Below are 23,128 nucleotides of genomic sequence, written 5' to 3'. Positions count from 1 at the left end.
TAGTCTTCAAACGGATCCGAAATATCTATTCTCAGATTCCACAGAAATAAGGCTAGCAAAGAGATCCACGAAATAAAGATGTAATTCTGTGAGATGAATTAACAGAACACGAAGCAGTTTCTCAGAATGCTTCTTTCCAGATTTCCTCTGAGGATATTTCCTTTTTCACCATAGCCCTCTATGGGCTTCCAAATATCACTTTGCCAATTCTACAAGAATTGTCTTAGCGAAAGGCTTCTCGAGGAGAAAGCTGTAACTCTGTGAGATGATTTCACAGAACACAACGAAGTTTCTCAGAAAGCTTCTTTCTCTTTGTTGTCGGAGGATATTTCCTTTGTCCCTATAGTCTTCAAAGGGATCCGAAATATCTGTTCTCAGATTCCACAGAAATAAAGCTAGCAAAGGGATCCACGAAATAAAGATGTAACTCTGTGAGATGAATTAACAGAACACTAAGCAGTTTCTCAGAAAGCCTCTTTCCAGATTTCATCTGAGGATATTTCCTTTTTCACCATACCCCTCTATGGGCTTCCAAATATCACTTTGCCAATTCCACAAGAACTGTCTTAGCGAAAGGCTTCTTGTGGGGAAAGCTGTAACTCTGTGAGATGATTTCACAGAACACAACGAAGTTTCTCAGAAAGCTTCTTTCTCTTTGTTATCGGAGGATATTTCCTTTGGCCCTATAGTCTTCAAAGGGATCCGAAATATCTGTTCTCAGATTCAACAGAAATAAGGCTAGCAAAGAGATCCACGAAATACAGAGGTAACTCTGTGAGATTAATTAACAGAACACTAAGCAGTTTCTCAGAAAGCTTCTTTCCAGATTTCCTCTGAGGATATTTCCTTTTTCAACATAGCCCTCTATGGGCTTCCAAATATCACTTTGCCAATTCCACAAGAACTGTCTTAGCGAAAGGCTTCTTGTGGGGAATGCTGTAACTCTGTGAGATGATTTCACAGAACACAACGAAGTTTCTCAGAAAGCTTCTTTCTCTTTGTTATCGGAGGATATTTCCGTTGGCCCTATAGTCTTCAAAGGGATCCGTAATATCTGTTCTCAGATTCCACAGAAATAAGGCTAGCAAAGAGATCCACTAAATAAAGATGTAACTCTGTGAGATGAATTAAGAGAACACTAAGCAGTTTCTCAGAAAGCTTCTTTCCAGATTTCATCTGAGGATATTTCCTTTTTCACCATAGCCCTCTATGGGCTTCCAAATATCACTTTGCCAATTCCACAAGAACTGTCTTAGCGAAAGGCTTCTTGTGGGGAAAGCTGTAACTCTGTGAGATGATTTCACAGAACACAACGAAGTTTCTCAGAAAGCTTCTTTCTCTTTGTTATCGGAGGATATTTCCTTTGGCCCTATAGTCTTCAAAGGGATCCGAAATATCTGTTCTCAGATTCCACAGAAATAAGGCTAGCAAAGAGATCCACTAAATAAAGATGTAATTCTGTGAGATGAATTAAAAGAACACTAAGCAGTTTCTCAGAAAGCTTCTTTCCAGATTTCCTCTGAGGATATTTCCTTTTTCACCATAGCCCTCTATGGGCTTCCAAATATCACTTTGCCAATTCCACAAGAACTGTCTTAGCGAAAGGCTTCTTGTGGGGAAAGCTGTAACTCTGTGAGATGATTTCACAGAACACAACGAAGTTTCTCAGAAAGCTTCTTTCTCTGTGTTATCGGAGGATATTTCCTTTGGCCCTATAGTCTTCAAAGGGATCCGAAATATCTGTTCTCAGATTCAACAGAAATAAGGCTAGCAAAGAGATCCACGAAATACAGATGTAACTCTGTGAGATGAATTAACAGAACACTAAGCAGTTTCTCAGAAAGCTTCTTTCCAGATTTCCTCTGAGGATATTTCCTTTTTCACCATAGCCCTCTATGGGCTTCCAAATATCACTTTGCCAATTCCACAAGAACTGTCTAAGCGAAAGGCTTCTTGTGAGGAAAGCTGTGACTCTGTGAGATGATTTCACAGAACACAACGAAGTTTCTCAGAAAGCTTCTTTCTCTTTGTTATTGGAGGATATTTCCTTTGGCCCTATAGTCTTCAAAGGGATCCGAAATATCTGTTCTCAGATTCCACAGAAATAAGTCTAGCAAAGAGATCCACGAAATACAGATGTAACTCTGTGAGATGAATTAACAGAACACTAAGCAGTTTCTCAGAAAGCTTCTTTCCAGATTTCATCTGGGGATATTTCCTTTTTCACCATAGCCCTCTATGGGCTTCCAAATATCACTTTGCCATTTCCACAAGAACTGTCTTAGCGAAAGGCTTCTTGATGGGAAATCTGTAACTCTGTGAGATGATTTCACAGAACACAACGAAGTTTCTCAGACAGCTTCTTTCTCTTTGTTATCGGAGGATATTTCCTTTGGCCCTATAGTCTTCAAACGGATCAGAAATATCTATTCTCAGATTCCACAGAAATAAGGCTAGCAAAGAGATCCACGAAATAAAGATGTAATTCTGTGAGATGAATTAACAGAACACTAAGCAGTTTCTCAGAATGCTTCTTTCCATATTTCCTCTGAGGATATTTCCTTTTTCACCATAGCCCTCTATGGGCTTCCAAATATCACTTTGCCAATTCTACAAGAATTGTCTTAGCGAAAGGCTTCTCGAGGGGAAAGCTGTAACTCTGTGAGATGATTTCACAGAACACAACGAAGTTTCTCAGAAAGCTTCTTTCTCTTTGTTATCGGAGGATATTTCCTTTGGCCCTATAGTCTTCAAAGGGATCCGAAATATCTGTTCTCAGATTCAACAGAAATAAGGCTAGCAAAGAGATCCTCAAAATACAGATGTAACTCTGTGAGATGAATTAACAGAACACTAAGCAGTTTCTCAGAAAGCTTCTTTCCAGATTTCATCTGGGGATATTTCCTTTTTCACTATAGCCCTATATGGGCTTCCAAATATCACTTTGCCAATTCCACAAGAACTTTCTTAGCGAAAGGCTTCTTGTGGGGAAAGCTGTAACTCTGTGAGATGATTTCACAGAACACAACGAAGTTTCTCAGAAAGCTTCTTTCTCTTTGTTATCGGAGGATATTTCCTTTGGCCCTATAGTCTTCAAAGGGATCCGAAATATCTGTTCTCAGATTCCACAGAAATAAGGCTAGCAAAGAGATCCACGAAATACAGATATAACTCTGTGAGATGAATTAACAGAACACTAAGCAGTTTCTCAGAAAGCTTCTTTCCAGATTTCCTCTGAGGATATTTCCTTTTTCACCATAGCCCTCTAGGGGCTTCCAAATATCACTTTGCCAATTCCACAAGAACTGTCTTAGCAAAAGGCTTCTTGAGGGGAAAGCTGTAACTCTGTGAGATGATTTCACAGAACACAACGAATTTCTCTGAAAGCTTCTTTCTCTTTGTTACCGGAAGATATTTCCTTTGGTCCTATAGTCTTCAAACGGATCCGAAATATCTGTTCTCAGATTCCACAGAAATAAGGCTAGCAAAGAGATCCACGAAATACAGATGTAACTCTGTGAGATGAATTAACAGAACACTAAGCAGTTTCTCAGAAAGCTTCTTTCCAGATTTCATCTGGGGATATTTCCTTTTTCACCATAGCCCTCTGAGGGCTTCCAAATATCACTTTGCAAATTCCACAAGAACTTTCTTAGCGAAAGGCTTCTTGAGGGGAAAGCTGTAACTCTGTGAGATGATTTCACAGAACACAACAAAGTTTCTGAGAAAGCTTCTTTCTCTTTGTTATTGGAGAATATTTCCTTTGGCCCTATAGTCTTCAAACGGATCCGAAATATCTGTTCTCAGATTCCACAGAAATACGGCTAGCAATGAGATCCACGAAATAAACATGTAATTCAGTGAGATGAATTAACAGCACACTAAGCAGTTTCTCAGAAAGCTTCTTTCCAGATTTCCTCTGCGGATATTTCCTTTTTCACCATAGCCCTCTACGGGCTTACAAATATCACTTTGCCAATTCCACAAGAACTGTCTTAGCGAAAGGCTTCTTGTTGGGAAAGCTGTAACTCTGTGAGATGATTTCACAGAACACAACGAAGTTTCTCAGAAAGCTTCTTTCTCTTTGTTATCGGAGGATATTTCCTTTGGCCCTATAGTCTTCAAAGGGATCCGAAATATCTGTTCTCAGATTCCACAGAAATAAGGCTAGCAAAGAGATCCACGAAATAAAGATGTAATTCTGTGAGATGAATTAACAGAACACTAAGCAGTTTCTCAGAAAGCTTCTTTCCAGATTTCCTCTGAGGATATTTCCTTTTTCACCATAGCCCTCTATGGGCTTCCAAATATCACTTTGCCAATTCCACAAGAACTGTCTTAGCAAAAGGCTTCTTGTGGGGAAAGCTGTAACTCTGTGAGATGATTTCACAGAACACAACGAAGTTTCTCAGAAAGCTTCTTTCTCTTTGTTATCGGAGGATATTTCCTTTGGCCCTATAGTCTTCAAAGGGATCCGAAATATCTGTTCTCAGATTCCACAGAAATAAGGCTAGAAAAGAGATCCACTAAATAAAGCTGTAATTCTGTGAGATGAATTAACAGAACACTAAGCAGTTTCTCAGAAAGCTTCTTTCCAGATTTCCTCTGAGGATATTTCCTTTTTCACCATAGCCCTCTATGGGCTTCCAAATATCACTTTGCCAATTCCACAAGAACTGTCTTAGCGAAAGGCTTCTTGTGGGGAAAGCTGTAACTCTGTGAGATGATTTCACAGAACACAACGAAGTTTCTCAGAAAGCTTCTTTCTCTTTGTTATCGGAGGATATTTCCTTTGGCCCTATAGTCTTCAAAGGGATCCGAAATATCTGTTCTCAGATTCAACAGAAATAAGGCTAGCAAAGAGATCCACGAAATACAGATGTAACTCTGTGAGATGAATTAACAGAACACTAAGCAGTTTCTCAGAAAGCTTCTTTCCAGGTTTCCTCTGAGGATATTTCCTTTTTCACCATAGCCCTCTATGGGCTTCCAAATATCACTTTGCCAATTCCACAAGAACTGTCTAAGCGAAAGGCTTCTTGTGAGGAAAGCTGTGACTCTGTGAGATGATTTCACAGAACACAACGAAGTTTCTCAGAAAGCTTCTTTCTCTTTGTTATCGGAGGATATTTCCTTTGGCCCTATAGACTTCAAAGGGATCCGAAATATCTGTTCTCAGATTCCACAGAAATAAGTCTAGCAAAGAGATCCACGAAATACAGATGTAACTCTGTGAGATGAATTAACAGAACACTAAGCAGTTTCTCAGAAAGCTTCTTTCCAGATTTCATCTGGGGATATTTCCTTTTTCACCATAGCCCTCCATGGGCTTCCAAATATCACTTTGCCATTTCCACAAGAACTGTCTTAGCGAAAGGCATCTTGATGGGAAATCTCTAACTCTGTGAGATGATTTCACAGAACACAACGAAGTTTCTCAGACAGCTTCTTTCTCTTTGTTATCGGAGGATATTTCCTTTGGCCCTATAGTCTTCTAACGGATCAGAAATATCTATTCTCAGATTCCACAGAAATAAGGCTAGCAAAGAGATCCACGAAATAAAGATATAATTCTGTGAGATGAATTAACAGAACACTAAGCAGTTTCTCAGAATGCTTCTTTCCATATTTCCTCTGAGGATATTTCCTTTTTCACCATAGCCCTCTATGGGCTTCCAAATATCACTTTGCCAATTCTACAAGAATTGTCTTAGCGAAAGGCTTCTCGAGGGGAAAGCTGTAACTCTGTGAGATGATTTCACAGAACACAACGAAGTTTCTCAGAAAGCTTCTTTCTCTTTGTTATCGGAGGATATTTCCTTTGGCCCTATATTCTTCAAAGGGATCCGAAATATCTGTTCTCAGATTCAAGAGAAATAAGGCTAGCAAAGAGATCCTCAAAATACAGATGTAACTCTGTGAGATGAATTAACAGAATACTAAGCAGTTTCTCAGAAAGCTTCTTTCCAGATTTCATCTGGGGATATTTCCTTTTTCACTATAGCCCTATATGGGCTTCCAAATATCACTTTGCCAATTCCACAAGAACTTTCTTAGCGAAAGGCTTCTTGTGGGGAAAGCTGTAACTCTGTGAGATGATTTCACAGAACACAACGAAGTTTCTCAGAAAGCTTCTTTCTCTTTGTTATCGGAGGATATTTCCTTTGGCCCTATAGTCTTCAAAGGGATCCGAAATATCTGTTCTCAGATTCCACAGAAATAAGGCTAGCAAAGAGATCCACGAAATACAGATATAACTCTGTGAGATGAATTAACAGAACACTAAGCAGTTTCTCAGAAAGCTTCTTTCCAGATTTCCTCTGAGGATATTTCCTTTTTCACCATAGCCCTCTAGGGGCTTCCAAATATCACTTTGCCAATTCCACAAGAACTGTCTTAGCAAAAGGCTTCTTGAGGGGAAAGCTGTAACTCTGTGAGATGATTTCACAGAACACAACGAATTTCTCTGAAAGCTTCTTTCTCTTTGTTACCGGAAGATATTTCCTTTGGTCCTATAGTCTTCAAAGGAATCCGAAATATCTGTTCTCAGATTCCACAGAAATAAGGCTAGCAAAGAGATCCACGAAATACAGATGTAACTCTGTGAGATGAATTAACAGAACACTAAGCAGTTTTTCAGAAAGCTTCTTTCCAGATTTCATCTGAGGATATTTCCTTTTTCACGATAGCCCTCTATGGGCTTCCAAATATCACTTTGCCAATTCCAGAAGAACTGTCTTACCGAAAGGCTTCTTGAGGGGAAAGCTGTAACTCTGTGAGATGATTTCACAGAACACAAAGAAGTTTCTCAGAAAGCTTCTTTCTCTTTGTTATCGGAGGATATTTCCTTTGGCCCTATAGTCTTCAAAGGGATCCGAAATATCTGTTCTCAGATTCCACAGAAATAAGGCTAGCAAAGAGATCCACGAAATACAGATGTAACTCTGTGAGATGAATTAACAGAACACTAAGCAGTTTCTCAGAAAGCTTCTTTCCAGATTTCATCTGGGGATATTTCCTTTTTCACCATAGCCCTCTATGGGCTTCCAAATATCACGTTGCCAATTCCACAAGAACTGTCTTAGCGAAAGGCTTCTTGTGGGGAAAGCTGTAACTCTGTGAGATGATTTCACAGAACACAACGAAGTTTCTCAGAAAGCTTCTTTCTCTTTGTTATCGGAGGATATTTCCTTTGGCCCTATAGTCTTCAAAGGGATCCGAAATATCCGTTCTCAGATTCCACAGAAATAAGGCTAGCAAAGAGATCCACGAAATACAGATGTAACTCTGTGAGATGAATTAACAGAACACTAAGCAGTTTCTCAGAAAGCTTCTTTCCAGATTTCCTCTGAGGATATTTCCTTTTTCACCATAGCCCTCTATGGGCTTCCAAATATCACTTTGCCAATTCCACAAGAACTGTCTTAGCGAAAGGCTTCTTGTGGGGAAAGCTATAACTCTGTGAGATGATTTCACAGAACACAACGAAGTTTCTCAGAAAGCTTCTTTCTCTTTGTTATCGGAGGATATTTCCTTTGGCCCTATAGTCTTCAAAGGGATCCGAAATATCTGTTCTCAGATTCAACAGAAATAAGGCTAGCAAAGAGATCCACGAAATACAGATGTAACTCTGTGAGATGAATTAACAGAACACTAAGCAGTTTCTCAGAAAGCTTCTTTCCAGATTTCATCTGGGGATATTTCCTTTTTCACTATAGCCCTATACGGGCTTCCAAATATCACTTTGCCAATTCCACAAGAACTTTCTTAGCGAAAGGCTTCTTGTGGGGAAAGCTGTAACTCTGTGAGATGATTTCACAGAACACAACGAAGTTTCTCAGAAAGCTTCTTTCTCTTTGTTATCGGAGGATATTTCCTTTGGCCCTATAGTCTTCAAAGGGATCCGAAATATCTGTTCTCAGATTCCACAGAAATAAGGCTAGCAAAGAGATCCACGAAATACAGATGTAACTCTGTGAGATGAATTAACAGAACACTAAGCAGTTTCTCAGAAAGCTTCTTTCCAGATTTCCTCTGAGGATATTTCCTTTTTCACTATAGCCCTCTAGGGGCTTCCAAATATCACTTTGCCAATTCCACAAGAACTGTCTTAGCAACAGGCTTCTTGAGGGGAAAGCTGTAACTCTGTGAGATGATTTCACAGAACACAACGAATTTCTCTGAAAGCTTCTTTCTCTTTGTTACCGGAAGATATTTCCTTTGGTCCTATAGTCTTCAAAGGAATCCGAAATATCTGTCCTCAGATTCCACAGAAATAAGGCTAGCAAAGAGATCCACGTAATACAGATGTAACTCTGTGAGATGCATTAACAGAACACTAAGCAGTTTTTCAGAAAGCTTCTTTCCAGATTTCATCTGAGGATATTTCCTTTTTCACGATAGCCCTCTATGGGCTTCCAAATATCACTTTGCCAATTCCAAAAGAACTGTCTTACCGAAAGGCTTCCAGAGGGGAAAGCTGTAACTCTGTGAGATGATTTCACAGAACACAAAGAAGTTTCTCAGAAAGCTTCTTTCTCTTTGTTATCGGAGGATATTTCCTTTGGCCCTATAGTCTTCAAAGGGATCCGAAATATCTGTTCTCAGATTCCACAGAAATAAGGCTAGCAAACAGATCCACGAAATACAGAGGTAACTCTGTGAGATGAATTAACAGAACACTAAGCAGTTTCTCAGAAAGCTTCTTTCCAGATTTCCTCTGAGGATATTTCCTTTTTCACCATAGCCCTCTATGGGTTTCCAAATATCACTTTGCCAATTCCACAAGAACAGTCCTGGCGAAAGGCTTCTTGAGGGGAAAGCTGTAACTCTGTGAGATGATTTCACAGAACACAACGAAGTTTCTGAGAAAGCTTCTTTCTCTTTGTTATTGGAGAATATTTCCTTTGGCCCTATAGTCTTCAAACGGATCCGAAATATCTGTTCTCAGATTCCACAGAAATACGGCTAGCAATGAGATCCACGAAATAAACATGTAATTCAGTGAGATGAATTAACAGCACTCTAAGCAGTTTCTCAGAAAGCTTCTTTCCAGATTTCCTCTGCGGATATTTCCTTTTTCACCATAGCCCTCTACGGGCTTCCAAATATCACTTTGCCAATTCCACAAGAACTGTCTTAGCGAAAGGCTTCTTGTTGGGAAAGCTGTAACTCTGTGAGATGATTTCACAGAACACAACGAAGTTTCTCAGAAAGCTTCTTTCTCTTTGTTATCGGAGGATATTTCCTTTGGCCCTATAGTCTTCAAAGGGATCCGAAATATCTGTTCTCAGATTCCACAGAAATAAGGGTAGCAAAGAGATCCACTAAATAAAGATGTAATTCTGTGAGATGAATTAACAGAACACTAAGCAGTTTCTCAGAGAGCTTCTTTCCAGATTTCCTCTGAGGATATTTCCTTTTTCAACATAGCCCTCTAAGGGCTTCCAAATATCACTTTGCCAATTCCACAAGAACTGTCTTAGCGAAAGGCTTCTTGTGGGGAAAGCTGTAACTCTGTGAGATGATTTCACAGAACACAACGAAGTTTCTCAGAAAGCTTCTTTCTCTTTGTTATCGGAGGATATTTCCTTTGGCCCTATAGTCTTCAAAGGGATCCGAAATATCTGTTCTCTGATTCCACAGAAATAAGGCTAGCAAAGAGATCCACGGAATACAGATGTAACTCTGTGAGATGAATTAACAGAACACTAAGCAGTTTCTCAGAAAGCTTCTTTCCAGATTTCCTCTGAGGATATTTCCTTTTTCACCATAGCCCTCTATGGGCTTCCAAATATCACTTTGCCAATTCCACAAGAACTGTCTTAGTGAAAGGCTTCTTGAGGGGAAAGCTGTAACTCTGTGAGATGATTTCACAGAACACAACGAAGTTTCTCAGAAAGCTTCTTTCTCTTTGTTATCGGAGGATATTTCCTTTGGCCCTATAGTCTTCAAAGGGATCCGAAATATCTGTTCTCAGATTCAACAGAAATAAGTCTAGCAAAGAGATCCACGAAATACAGATGTAACTCTGTGAGATGAATTAACAGAACACTAAGCAGTTTCTCAGAAAGCTTCTTTCCAGATTTCCTCTGAGGATATTTCCTTTTTCACCATAGCCCTCTATGGGCTTCCAAATATCACTTTGGCAATTCCACAAGAACTGTCTAAGCGAAAGGCTTCTTGTGAGGAAAGCTGTGACTCTGTGAGATGATTTCACAGAACACAACGAAGTTTCTCAGAAAGCTTCTTTCTCTTTGATATCGGAGGATATTTCCTTTGGCCCTATAGTCTTCAAAGGGATCCGAAATATCTGTTCTCAGATTCCACAGAAATAAGTCTAGCAAAGAGATCCACGAAATACAGATGTAACTCTGTGAGATGAATTAACAGAACACTAAGCAGTTTCTCAGAAAGCTTCTTTCCAGATTTCATCTGGGGATATTTCCTTTTTCACCATAGCCCTCTATGGGCTTCCAAATATCACTTTGCCATTTCCACAAGAACTGTCTTAGCGAAAGGCTTCTTGATGGGAAATCTGTAACTCTGTGAGATGATTTCACAGAACACAACGAAGTTTCTCAGACAGCTTCTTTCTCTTTGTTATCGGAGGATATTTCCTTTGGCCCTATAGTCTTCAAACGGATCAGAAATATCTATTCTCAGATTCCACAGAAATAAGGCTAGCAAAGAGATCCACGAAATAAAGATGTAATTCTGTGAGATGAATTAACAGAACACTAAGCAGTTTCTCAGAATGCTTCTTTCCATATTTCCTCTGAGGATATTTCCTTTTTCACCATAGCCCTCTATGGGCTTCCAAATATCACTTTGCCAATTCTACAAGAATTGTCTTAGCGAAAGGCTTCTCGAGGGGAAAGCTGTAACTCTGTGAGATGATTTCACAGAACACAACGAAGTTTCTCAGAAAGCTTCTTTCTCTTTGTTATCGGAGGATATTTCCTTTGGCCCTATAGACTTCAAAGGGATCCGAAATATCTGTTCTCAGATTCAACAGAAATAAGGCTAGCAAAGAGATCCACGAAATACAGATGTAACTCTGTGAGATGAATTAACAGAACACTAAGCAGTTTCTCAGAAAGCTTCTTTCCAGATTTCATCTGGGGATATTTCCTTTTTCACCATAGCCCTCTGAGGGCTTCCAAATATCACTTTGCCATTTCCACAAGAACTGTCTTAGCGAAAGGCTTCTTGATGGGAAATCTGTAACTGTGTGAGATGATTTAACAGAACACAACGAAGTTTCTCAGACAGCTTCTTTCTCTTTCTTATCGGAGGATATTTCCTTTGGCCCTATAGTCTTCAAACGGATCCGAAATATCTATTCTCAGATTCCACAGAAATAAGGCTAGCAAAGAGATCCACGAAATAAAGATGTAATTCTGTGAGATGAATTAACAGAACACGAAGCAGTTTCTCAGAATGCTTCTTTCCAGATTTCCTCTGAGGATATTTCCTTTTTCACCATAGCCCTCTATGGGCTTCCAAATATCACTTTGCCAATTCTACAAGAATTGTCTTAGCGAAAGGCTTCTCGAGGAGAAAGCTGTAACTCTGTGAGATGATTTCACAGAACACAACGAAGTTTCTCAGAAAGCTTCTTTCTCTTTGTTATCGGAGGATATTTCCTTTGTCCCTATAGTCTTCAAAGGGATCCGAAATATCTGTTCTCAGATTCCACAGAAATAAAGCTAGCAAAGGGATCCACGAAATAAAGATGTAACTCTGTGAGATGAATTAACAGAACACTAAGCAGTTTCTCAGAAAGCCTCTTTCCAGATTTCATCTGAGGATATTTGCTTTTTCACCATACCCCTCTATGGGCTTCCAAATATCACTTTGCCAATTCCACAAGAACTGTCTTAGCGAAAGGCTTCTTGTGGGGAAAGCTGTAACTCTGTGAGATGATTTCACAGAACACAACGAAGTTTCTCAGAAAGCTTCTTTCTCTTTGTTATCGGAGGATATTTCCTTTGGCCCTATAGTCTTCAAAGGGATCCGAAATATCTGTTCTCAGATTCAACAGAAATAAGGCTAGCAAAGAGATCCACGAAATACAGAGGTAACTCTGTGAGATTAATTAACAGAACACTAAGCAGTTTCTCAGAAAGCTTCTTTCCAGATTTCCTCTGAGGATATTTCCTTTTTCAACATAGCCCTCTATGGGCTTCCAAATATCACTTTGCCAATTCCACAAGAACTGTCTTAGCGAAAGGCTTCTTGTGGGGAATGCTGTAACTCTGTGAGATGATTTCACAGAACACAACGAAGTTTCTCAGAAAGCTTCTTTCTCTTTGTTATCGGAGGATATTTCCTTTGGCCCTATAGTCTTCAAAGGGATCCGTAATATCTGTTCTCAGATTCCACAGAAATAAGGCTAGCAAAGAGATCCACTAAATAAAGATGTAACTCTGTGAGATGAATTAAGAGAACACTAAGCAGTTTCTCAGAAAGCTTCTTTCCAGATTTCATCTGAGGATATTTCCTTTTTCACCATAGCCCTCTATGGGCTTCCAAATATCACTTTGCCAATTCCACAAGAACTGTCTTAGCGAAAGGCTTCTTGTGGGGAAAGCTGTAACTCTGTGAGATGATTTCACAGAACACAACGAAGTTTCTCAGAAAGCTTCTTTCTCTTTGTTATCGGAGGATATTTCCTTTGGCCCTATAGTCTTCAAAGGGATCCGAAATATCTGTTCTCAGATTCCACAGAAATAAGGCTAGCAAAGAGATCCACTAAATAAAGATGTAATTCTGTGAGATGAATTAAAAGAACACTAAGCAGTTTCTCAGAAAGCTTCTTTCCAGATTTCCTCTGAGGATATTTCCTTTTTCACCATAGCCCTCTATGGGCTTCCAAATATCACTTTGCCAATTCCACAAGAACTGTCTTAGCGAAAGGCTTCTTGTGGGGAAAGCTGTAACTCTGTGAGATGATTTCACAGAACACAACGAAGTTTCTCAGAAAGCTTCTTTCTCTGTGTTATCGGAGGATATTTCCTTTGGCCCTATAGTCTTCAAAGGGATCCGAAATATCTGTTCTCAGATTCAACAGAAATAAGGCTAGCAAAGAGATCCACGAAATACAGATGTAACTCTGTGAGATGAATTAACAGAACACTAAGCAGTTTCTCAGAAAGCTTCTTTCCAGATTTCCTCTGAGGATATTTCCTTTTTCACCATAGCCCTCTATGGGCTTCCAAATATCACTTTGCCAATTCCACAAGAACTGTCTAAGCGAAAGGCTTCTTGTGAGGAAAGCTGTGACTCTGTGAGATGATTTCACAGAACACAACGAAGTTTCTCAGAAAGCTTCTTTCTCTTTGTTATCGGAGGATATTTCCTTTGGCCCTATAGTCTTCAAAGGGATCCGAAATATCTGTTCTCAGATTCCACAGAAATAAGTCTAGCAAAGAGATCCACGAAATACAGATGTAACTCTGTGAGATGAATTAACAGAACACTAAGCAGTTTCTCAGAAAGCTTCTTTCCAGATTTCATCTGGGGATATTTCCTTTTTCACCATAGCCCTCTTTGGGCTTCCAAATATCACTTTGCCATTTCCACAAGAACTGTCTTAGCGAAAGGCTTCTTGATGGGAAATCTGTAACTCTGTGAGATGATTTCACAGAACACAACGAAGTTTCTCAGACAGCTTCTTTCTCTTTGTTATCGGAGGATATTTCCTTTGGCCCTATAGTCTTCAAACGGATCAGAAATATCTATTCTCAGATTCCACAGAAATAAGGCTAGCAAAGAGATCCACGAAATAAAGATGTAATTCTGTGAGATGAATTAACAGAACACTAAGCAGTTTCTCAGAATGCTTCTTTCCATATTTCCTCTGAGGATATTTCCTTTTTCACCATAGCCCTCTATGGGCTTCCAAATATCACTTTGCCAATTCTACAAGAATTGTCTTAGCGAAAGGCTTCTCGAGGGGAAAGCTGTAACTCTGTGAGATGATTTCACAGAACACAACGAAGTTTCTCAGAAAGCTTCTTTCTCTTTGTTATCGGAGGATATTTCCTTTGGCCCTATAGTCTTCAAAGGGATCCGAAATATCTGTTCTCAGATTCAACAGAAATAAGGCTAGCAAAGAGATCCTCAAAATACAGATGTAACTCTGTGAGATGAATTAACAGAACACTAAGCAGTTTCTCAGAAAGCTTCTTTCCAGATTTCATCTGGGGATATTTCCTTTTTCACTATAGCCCTATATGGGCTTCCAAATATCACTTTGCCAATTCCACAAGAACTTTCTTAGCGAAAGGCTTCTTGTGGGGAAAGCTGTAACTCTGTGAGATGATTTCACAGAACACAACGAAGTTTCTCAGAAAGCTTCTTTCTCTTTGTTATCGGAGGATATTTCCTTTGGCCCTATAGTCTTCAAAGGGATCCGAAATATCTGTTCTCAGATTCCACAGAAATAAGGCTAGCAAAGAGATCCACGAAATACAGATATAACTCTGTGAGATGAATTAACAGAACACTAAGCAGTTTCTCAGAAAGCTTCTTTCCAGATTTCCTCTGAGGATATTTCCTTTTTCACCATAGCCCTCTAGGGGCTTCCAAATATCACTTTGCCAATTCCACAAGAACTGTCTTAGCAAAAGGCTTCTTGAGGGGAAAGCTGTAACTCTGTGAGATGATTTCACAGAACACAACGAATTTCTCTGAAAGCTTCTTTCTCTTTGTTACCGGAAGATATTTCCTTTGGTCCTATAGTCTTCAAACGGATCCGAAATATCTGTTCTCAGATTCCACAGAAATAAGGCAAGCAAAGAGATCCACGAAATACAGATGTAACTCTGTGAGATGAATTAACAGAACACTAAGCAGTTTCTCAGAAAGCTTCTTTCCAGATTTCATCTGGGGATATTTCCTTTTTCACCATAGCCCTCTGAGGGCTTCCAAATATCACTTTGCAAATTCCACAAGAACTTTCTTAGCGAAAGGCTTCTTGAGGGGAAAGCTGTAACTCTGTGAGATGATTTCACAGAACACAACAAAGTTTCTGAGAAAGCTTCTTTCTCTTTGTTATTGGAGAATATTTCCTTTGGCCCTATAGTCTTCAAACGGATCCGAAATATCTGTTCTCAGATTCCACAGAAATACGGCTAGCAATGAGATCCACGAAATAAACATGTAATTCAGTGAGATGAATTAACAGCACACTAAGCAGTTTCTCAGAAAGCTTCTTTCCAGATTTCCTCTGCGGATATTTCCTTTTTCACCATAGCCCTCTACGGGCTTACAAATATCACTTTGCCAATTCCACAAGAACTGTCTTAGCGAAAGGCTTCTTGTTGGGAAAGCTGTAACTCTGTGAGATGATTTCACAGAACACAACGAAGTTTCTCAGAAAGCTTCTTTCTCTTTGTTATCGGAGGATATTTCCTTTGGCCCTATAGTCTTCAAAGGGATCCGAAATATCTGTTCTCAGATTCCACAGAAATAAGGCTAGCAAAGAGATCCACGAAATAAAGATGTAATTCTGTGAGATGAATTAACAGAACACTAAGCAGTTTCTCAGAAAGCTTCTTTCCAGATTTCCTCTGAGGATATTTCCTTTTTCACCATAGCCCTCTATGGGCTTCCAAATATCACTTTGCCAATTCCACAAGAACTGTCTTAGCAAAAGGCTTCTTGTGGGGAAAGCTGTAACTCTGTGAGATGATTTCACAGAACACAAAGAAGTTTCTCAGAAAGCTTCTTTCTCTTTGTTATCGGAGGATATTTCCTTTGGCCCTATAGTCTTCAAAGGGATCCGAAATATCTGTTCTCAGATTCCACAGAAATAAGGCTAGAAAAGAGATCCACTAAATAAAGCTGTAATTCTGTGAGATGAATTAACAGAACACTAAGCAGTTTCTCAGAAAGCTTCTTTCCAGATTTCCTCTGAGGATATTTCCTTTTTCACCATAGCCCTCTATGGGCTTCCAAATATCACTTTGCCAATTCCACAAGAACTGTCTTAGCGAAAGGCTTCTTGTGGGGAAAGCTGTAATTCGGTGAGATGATTTCACAGAACACAACGAAGTTTCTCAGAAAGCTTCTTTCTCTTTGTTATCGGAGGATATTTCCTTTGGCCCTATAGTCTTCAAAGGGATCCGAAATATCTGTTCTCAGATTCAACAGAAATAAGGCTAGCAAAGAGATCCACGAAATACAGATGTAACTCTGTGAGATGAATTAACAGAACACTAAGCAGTTTCTCAGAAAGCTTCTTTCCAGATTTCCTCTGAGGATATTTCCTTTTTCACCATAGCCCTCTATGGGCTTCCAAATATCACTTTGCCAATTCCACAAGAACTGTCTAAGCGAAAGGCTTCTTGTGAGGAAAGCTGTGACTCTGTGAGATGATTTCACAGAACACAACGAAGTTTCTCAGAAAGCTTCTTTCTCTTTGTTATCGGAGGATATTTCCTTTGGCCCTATAGACTTCAAAGGGATCCGAAATATCTGTTCTCAGATTCCACAGAAATAAGTCTAGCAAAGAGATCCACGAAATACAGATGTAACTCTGTGAGATGAATTAACAGAACACTAAGCAGTTTCTCAGAAAGCTTCTTTCCAGATTTCATCTGGGGATATTTCCTTTTTCACCATAGCCCTCTATGGGCTTCCAAATATCACTTTGCCATTTCCACAAGAACTGTCTTAGCGAAAGGCTTCTTGATGGGAAATCTCTAACTCTGTGAGATGATTTCACAGAACACAACGAAGTTTCTCAGACAGCTTCTTTCTCTTTGTTATCGGAGGATATTTCCTTTGGCCCTATAGTCTTCTAACGGATCAGAAATATCTATTCTCAGATTCCACAGAAATAAGGCTAGCAAAGAGATCCACGAAATAAAGATATAATTCTGTGAGATGAATTAACAGAACACTAAGCAGTTTCTCAGAATGCTTCTTTCCATATTTCCTCTGAGGATATTTCCTTTTTCACCATAGCCCTCTATGGGCTTCCAAATATCACTTTGCCAATTCTACAAGAATTGTCTTAGCGAAAGGCTTCTCGAGGGGAAAGCTGTAACTCTGTGAGATGATTTCACAGAACACAACGAAGTTTCTCAGAAAGCTTCTTTCTCTTTGTTATCGGAGGATATTTCCTTTGGCCCTATATTCTTCAAAGGGATCCGAAATATCTGTTCTCAGATTCAAGAGAAATAAGGCTAGCAAAGAGATCCTCAAAATACAGATGTAACTCTGTGAGATGAATTAACAGAATACTAAGCAGTTTCTCAGAAAGCTTCTTTCCAGATTTCATCTGGGGATATTTCCTTTTTCACTATAGCCCTATATGGGCTTCCAAATATCACTTTGCCAATTCCACAAGAACTTTCTTAGCGAAAGGCTTCTTGTGGGGAAAGCTGTAACTCTGTGAGATGATTTCACAGAACACAACGAAGTTTCTCAGAAAGCTTCTTTCTCTTTGTTATCGGAGGATATTTCCTTTGGCCCTATAGTCTTCAAAGGGATCCGAAATATCTGTTCTCAGATTCCACAGAAATAAGGCTAGCAAAGAGATCCACGAAATACAGATATAACTCTGTGAGATGAATTAACAGAACACTAAGCAGTTTCTCAGAAAGCTTCTTTCCAGATTTCCTCTGAGGATATTTTCTTTTTCACCATAGCCCTCTAGGGGCTTCCAAATATCACTTTGCCAATTCCACAAGAACTGTCTTAGCAAAAGGCTTCTTGAGGGGAAAGCTGTAACTCTGTGAGATGATTTCACAGAACACAACGAATTTCTCTGAAAGCTTCTTTCTCTTTGTTACCGGAAGATATTTCCTTTGGTCCTATAGTCTTCAAAGGAATCCGAAATATCTGTTCTCAGATTCCACAGAAATAAGGCTAGCAAAGAGATCCACGAAATACAGATGTAACTCTGTGAGATGAATTAACAGAACACTAAGCAGTTTTTCAGAAAGCTTCTTTCCAGATTTCATCTGAGGATATTTCCTTTTTCACGATAGCCCTCTATGGGCTTCCAAATATCACTTTGCCAATTCCAGAAGAACTGTCTTACCGAAAGGCTTCTTGAGGGGAAAGCTGTAACTCTGTGAGATGATTTCACAGAACACAAAGAAGTTTCTCAGAAAGCTTCTTTCTCTTTGTTATCGGAGGATATTTCCTTTGGCCCTATAGTCTTCAAAGGGATCCGAAATATCTGTTCTCAGATTCCACAGAAATAAGGCTAGCAAAGAGATCCACGAAATACAGATGTAACTCTGTGAGATGAATTAACAGAACACTAAGCAGTTTCTCAGAAAGCTTCTTTCCAGATTTCATCTGGGGATATTTCCTTTTTCACCATAGCCCTCTATGGGCTTCCAAATATCACGTTGCCAATTCCACAAGAACTGTCTTAGCGAAAGGCTTCTTGTGGGGAAAGCTGTAACTCTGTGAGATGATTTCACAGAACACAACGAAGTTTCTCAGAAAGCTTCTTTCTCTTTGTTATCGGAGGATATTTCCTTTGGCCCTATAGTCTTCAAAGGGATCCGAAATATCCGTTCTCAGATTCCACAGAAATAAGGCTAGCAAAGAGATCCACGAAATACAGATGTAACTCTGTGAGATGAATTAACAGAACACTAAGCAGTTTCTCAGAAAGCTTCTTTCCAGATTTCCTCTGAGGATATTTCCTTTTTCACCATAGCCCTCTATGGGCTTCCAAATATCACTTTGCCAATTCCACAAGAACTCTCTTAGCGAAAGGCTTCTTGTGGGGAAAGCTATAACTCTGTGAGATGATTTCACAGAACACAACGAAGTTTCTCAGAAAGCTTCTTTCTCTTTGTTATCGGAGGATATTTCCTTTGGCCCTATAGTCTTCAAAGGGATCCGAAATATCTGTTCTCAGATTCAACAGAAATAAGGCTAGCAAAGAGATCCACGAAATACAGATGTAACTCTGTGAGATGAATTAACAGAACACTAAGCAGTTTCTCAGAAAGCTTCTTTCCAGATTTCATCTGGGGATATTTCCTTTTTCACTATAGCCCTATACGGGCTTCCAAATATCACTTTGCCAATTCCACAAGAACTTTCTTAGCGAAAGGCTTCTTGTGGGGAAAGCTGTAACTCTGTGAGATGATTTCACAGAACACAACGAAGTTTCTCAGAAAGCTTCTTTCTCTTTGTTATCGGAGGATATTTCCTTTGGCCCTATAGTCTTCAAAGGGATCCGAAATATCTGTTCTCAGATTCCACAGAAATAAGGCTAGCAAAGAGATCCACGAAATACAGATGTAACTCTGTGAGATGAATTAACAGAACACTAAGCAGTTTCTCAGAAAGCTTCTTTCCAGATTTCCTCTGAGGATATTTCCTTTTTCACTATAGCCCTCTAGGGGCTTCCAAATATCACTTTGCCAATTCCACAAGAACTGTCTTAGCAACAGGCTTCTTGAGGGGAAAGCTGTAACTCTGTGAGATGATTTCACAGAACACAACGAATTTCTCTGAAAGCTTCTTTCTCTTTGTTACCGGAAGATATTTCCTTTGGTCCTATAGTCTTCAAAGGAATCCGAAATATCTGTCCTCAGATTCCACAGAAATAAGGCTAGCAAAGAGATCCACGAAATACAGATGTAACTCTGTGAGATGCATTAACAGAACACTAAGCAGTTTTTCAGAAAGCTTCTTTCCAGATTTCATCTGAGGATATTTCCTTTTTCACGATAGCCCTCTATGGGCTTCCAAATATCACTTTGCCAATTCCAAAAGAACTGTCTTACCGAAAGGCTTCCAGAGGGGAAAGCTGTAACTCTGTGAGATGATTTCACAGAACACAAAGAAGTTTCTCAGAAAGCTTCTTTCTCTTTGTTATCGGAGGATATTTCCTTTGGCCCTATAGTCTTCAAAGGGATCCGAAATATCTGTTCTCAGATTCCACAGAAATAAGGCTAGCAAACAGATCCACGAAATACAGAGGTAACTCTGTGAGATGAATTAACAGAACACTAAGCAGTTTCTCAGAAAGCTTCTTTCCAGATTTCCTCTGAGGATATTTCCTTTTTCACCATAGCCCTCTATGGGTTTCCAAATATCACTTTGCCAATTCCACAAGAACAGTCCTGGCGAAAGGCTTCTTGAGGGGAAAGCTGTAACTCTGTGAGATGATTTCACAGAACACAACGAAGTTTCTGAGAAAGCTTCTTTCTCTTTGTTATTGGAGAATATTTCCTTTGGCCCTATAGTCTTCAAACGGATCCGAAATATCTGTTCTCAGATTCCACAGAAATACGGCTAGCAATGAGATCCACGAAATAAACATGTAATTCAGTGAGATGAATTAACAGCACTCTAAGCAGTTTCTCAGAAAGCTTCTTTCCAGATTTCCTCTGCGGATATTTCCTTTTTCACCATAGCCCTCTACGGGCTTCCAAATATCACTTTGCCAATTCCACAAGAACTGTCTTAGCGAAAGGCTTCTTGTTGGGAAAGCTGTAACTCTGTGAGATGATTTCACAGAACACAACGAAGTTTCTCAGAAAGCTTCTTTCTCTTTGTTATCGGAGGATATTTCCTTTGGCCCTATAGTCTTCAAAGGGATCCGAAATATCTGTTCTCAGATTCCACAGAAATAAGGGTAGCAAAGAGATCCACTAAATAAAGATGTAATTCTGTGAGATGAATTAACAGAACACTAAGCAGTTTCTCAGAGAGCTTCTTTCCAGATTTCCTCTGAGGATATTTCCTTTTTCAACATAGCCCTCTAAGGGCTTCCAAATATCACTTTGCCAATTCCACAAGAACTGTCTTAGCGAAAGGCTTCTTGTGGGGAAAGCTGTAACTCTGTGAGATGATTTCACAGAACACAACGAAGTTTCTCAGAAAGCTTCTTTCTCTTTGTTATCGGAGGATATTTCCTTTGGCCCTATAGTCTTCAAAGGGATCCGAAATATCTGTTCTCTGATTCCACAGAAATAAGGCTAGCAAAGAGATCCACGGAATACAGATGTAACTCTGTGAGATGAATTAACAGAACACTAAGCAGTTTCTCAGAAAGCTTCTTTCCAGATTTCCTCTGAGGATATTTCCTTTTTCACCATAGCCCTCTATGGGCTTCCAAATATCACTTTGCCAATTCCACAAGAACTGTCTTAGTGAAAGGCTTCTTGAGGGGAAAGCTGTAACTCTGTGAGATGATTTCACAGAACACAACGAAGTTTCTCAGAAAGCTTCTTTCTCTTTGTTATCGGAGGATATTTCCTTTGGCCCTATAGTCTTCAAAGGGATCCGAAATATCTGTTCTCAGATTCAACAGAAATAAGTCTAGCAAAGAGATCCACGAAATACAGATGTAACTCTGTGAGATGAATTAACAGAACACTAAGCAGTTTCTCAGAAAGCTTCTTTCCAGATTTCCTCTGAGGATATTTCCTTTTTCACCATAGCCCTCTATGGGCTTCCAAATATCACTTTGCCAATTCCACAAGAACTGTCTAAGCGAAAGGCTTCTTGTGAGGAAAGCTGTGACTCTGTGAGATGATTTCACAGAACACAACGAAGTTTCTCAGAAAGCTTCTTTCTCTTTGATATCGGAGGATATTTCCTTTGGCCCTATAGTCTTCAAAGGGATCCGAAATATCTGTTCTCAGATTCCACAGAAATAAGTCTAGCAAAGAGATCCACGAAATACAGATGTAACTCTGTGAGATGAATTAACAGAACACTAAGCAGTTTCTCAGAAAGCTTCTTTCCAGATTTCATCTGGGGATATTTCCTTTTTCACCATAGCCCTCTATGGGCTTCCAAATATCACTTTGCCATTTCCACAAGAACTGTCTTAGCGAAAGGCTTCTTGATGGGAAATCTGTAACTCTGTGAGATGATTTCACAGAACACAACGAAGTTTCTCAGACAGCTTCTTTCTCTTTGTTATCGGAGGATATTTCCTTTGGCCCTATAGTCTTCAAACGGATCAGAAATATCTATTCTCAGATTCCACAGAAATAAGGCTAGCAAAGAGATCCACGAAATACAGATGTAACTCTGTGAGATGAATTAACAGAACACTAAGCAGTTTCTCAGAATGCTTCTTTCCATATTTCCTCTGAGGATATTTCCTTTTTCACCATAGCCCTCTATGGGCTTCCAAATATCACTTTGCCAATTCTACAAGAATTGTCTTAGCGAAAGGCTTCTCGAGGGGAAAGCTGTAACTCTGTGAGATGATTTCACAGAACACAACGAAGTTTCTCAGAAAGCTTCTTTCTCTTTGTTATCGGAGGATATTTCCTTTGGCCCTATAGACTTCAAAGGGATCCGAAATATCTGTTCTCAGATTCAACAGAAATAAGGCTAGCAAAGAGATCCACGAAATACAGATGTAACTCTGTGAGATGAATTAACAGAACACTAAGCAGTTTCTCAGAAAGCTTCTTTCCAGATTTCATCTGGGGATATTTCCTTTTTCACTATAGCCCTATATGGGCTTCCAAATATCACTTTGCCAATTCCACAAGAACTTTCTTAGCGAAAGGCTTCTTGTGGGGAAAGCTGTAACTCTGTGAGATGATTTCACAGAACACAACGAAGTTTCTCAGAAAGCTTCTTTCTCTTTGTTATCGGAGGATATTTCCTTTGGCCCTATAGTCTTCAAAGGGATCCGAAATATCTGTTCTCAGATTCCACAGAAATAAGGCTAGCAAAGAGATCCACGAAATACAGATGTAACTCTGTGAGATGAATTAACAGAACACTAAGCAGTTTCTCAGAAAGCTTCTTTCCAGATTTCCTCTGAGGATATTTCCTTTTTCACCATAGCCCTCTAGGGGCTTCCAAATATCACTTTGCCAATTCCACAAGAACTGTCTTAGCAAAAGGCTTCTTGAGGGGAAAGCTGTAACTTTGTGAGATGATTTCACAGAACACAACGAATTTCTCTGAAAGATTCTTTCTCTTTGTTACCGGAAGATATTTCCTTTGGTCCTATAGTCTTCAAAGGAATCCGAAATATCTGTTCTCAGATTCCACAGAAATAAGGCTAGCAAAGAGATCCACGAAATGCAGATGTAACTCTGTGAGATGAATTAACAGAACACTAAGCAGTTTTTCAGAAAGCTTCTTTCCAGATTTCATCTGAGGA

The sequence above is a fragment of the Macaca nemestrina genome, chromosome 14 (assembly GCF_043159975.1).
Source record: "Macaca nemestrina isolate mMacNem1 chromosome 14, mMacNem.hap1, whole genome shotgun sequence".
Taxonomy (NCBI): Eukaryota; Metazoa; Chordata; class Mammalia; order Primates; family Cercopithecidae; genus Macaca; species Macaca nemestrina.
Note: the sequence above shows the minus strand (reverse complement) of the source record.